The sequence below is a fragment of the Hydra vulgaris genome, chromosome 15 (assembly GCF_038396675.1).
Source record: "Hydra vulgaris chromosome 15, alternate assembly HydraT2T_AEP".
Classification (NCBI taxonomy): Eukaryota; Metazoa; Cnidaria; class Hydrozoa; order Anthoathecata; family Hydridae; genus Hydra; species Hydra vulgaris.
This window is the reverse complement of record NC_088934.1, coordinates 5,440,001-5,442,500: the sequence shown is the minus strand read 5'-3', so window position 1 is coordinate 5,442,500 and position 2,500 is coordinate 5,440,001.

Below are 2,500 nucleotides of genomic sequence, written 5' to 3'. Positions count from 1 at the left end.
AATATGATAAACACCACCAATTTTTTCAATATCAAGCTCAAAATAATCGTCTTTTTTATAGGCCAAAACACTAGAGGTGGTTTAGAGGAGAGGTTGGCTGCATTTGTTGGATCGAAACCACATGTTGTCACTTAATTCCACCCATGTACAGAAAGTACAGTACTAATAACTATCTTTGCTGTTGAGCTCTGTTAAACTTAATGGCATTGACACATCTAAACAATGAATTCTTTTTCCTTGTTAAACCTTTAGAACAGTTTTTGCGCAAGCCTAGATTTTAAGCATATTCAAAATGGATTCCAGGCCTTGTTTCAAATAAAAACTGGCTTTTTATTTGAGCATATATCTTTATTTTTTATTTACTTACAGACAATAACTTTTTGAAACTACCACAATAAAATAAATTACAGCAAAACAAATTCAATTTACTAATTAAGAAAAAAAAATCTAGAAGTGTTATTTTATAAATGTACATATTCTGGAATGTCTATTTTGTTTCCTTTTTTTTTTGCTTTGTTTTGTTTTTTAATATTAAATAATCAAATTTAAATCTATATTTTTTATTATCATTTAACATAAATTAATTTCTTTCTTTTTTCAACATTTGTATAAACAAATTTAAATATGTTATTATAATTTTTTTCTTTCATTAATTCTCAAAATGTAGCTTTGCAAATAATGACTTATAAAAAGCTATCAACAAACAAAAAATATTACTTGTTGCAAAAAAAAAAAAATTTAATTACTTTACCAGCACTTTTTTTTTGGACAAAAAGGTTTAAGTTTCCAAGTTTTAAATTATTATAATTTATTACAAGCATTTATTAAAAAATTTATACCATTGAACTTTTATTTGCCTTATGACAAAAAAAGTAAAACATACACTTGATAAACATTTTTTATGCAGTGTTATAACATGCTTACAAGGAATTTAAATAACTTTTTTAATCAAAACTTATTCTTAATTATACAGAAATTTCTGTTTTCATTTTTGTGATATCGCACAATCAGCTAATTTTATAAAGCTAATGTCACTATTATAAAATATCATTTTTCTAAACTATTATTTTTTGAAAAACAAAACTTATAAATATATTCGAAGACATAGCAAAAGCTATATTGCTTCGAGTATAAATATTTAACTAAATAAACAACTTCTTTAATAGACTCTTGTATTATGCAATATAATGATAGAGATTAGGTACCCTCGTTATCAAATATATTTATATTTATCTATTATGTTAAACGTTATCAAGTATCTTTATTCTTGATAATAAGGGTATCAAAAATCTCCTTCACTTTATTTACTGCTGTTTTTAAGCCTTTTTGAGTGTAACATGTTTTGTAACCTCAGCTGTTTTCCTATCTTTTATAATTTCAACACAGAGTTCCTAAAATTAGCACACAAAAAAAAACATAAATTCTTGATTAAAAAATGTGATTTATAAAAGAGCAAATAATCATTTACAGACAACCTACACCCTCAATTTTGGTTTTATTAGAACAACATGTAGCTGAACTTGATGTGTCGCAACTTTTATAGTGTTTTGAAACTTAATAATTGCCATCTTTTTAAAAACTTTTAAACACCCAACTTTTATTGTCATCATTATTTAAATTTATTTAAAATTAATAGCATACTGTTTATGTTCTAAAAATAGAACTACTTAATCTAGCACAAGTGATTATGGGATTCGGATTAAGTGATTATGAATATTCGGACAATTAATAAAACAATTAATAAGATATTTAAATTATACTCCCTCAAGTATTGAATATCTGTACTAATCTATTTTTATTCCTTTCATATTGGTAAAAAAATTTGACACTCTTTAAATTTAAACAATAACAAATATTTGAGTACATTATTACAACGTTGAGACCCCTGTAAAACATAACATCAAGAATAAAATAAATAAAAAACTAAAAAAAACTATACATATATATATATATATATATATATATATATATATATATATATATATATATATATATATATATACATATATATATATATATATATATATATATATATATATATATATATATATATATATATATATATATATATATATATATATATATATATATATACATAAAATGATATGTAAAATTAAACTATATATATATATATATATATATATATATATATATATATATATATATATATATATATATATAAATATATATATTTGTTTGTTTTTGTTTTGTTAATTCACCTCCCTAAGGCCCAGAAGGCCACTACAAACTATGGGGTTTCAAACGTTCAACTATTACTGGTGTTGATCTACCTGACTTCCTTGTAGAATAAGGTAGTATTGCCCTACATAAAAATCACCTCCGATTGAAAGGAACTCCACTGGTAGAACCGGTCACTTTGCTTGAAACTATATCACCCTACTATGCACATATAAAAGATATGAATGGCAGAATTGACACTATATTAACACAACATATAGCACCATGTGCCACTCCCAACATTAAAGAAATAATTCAACCA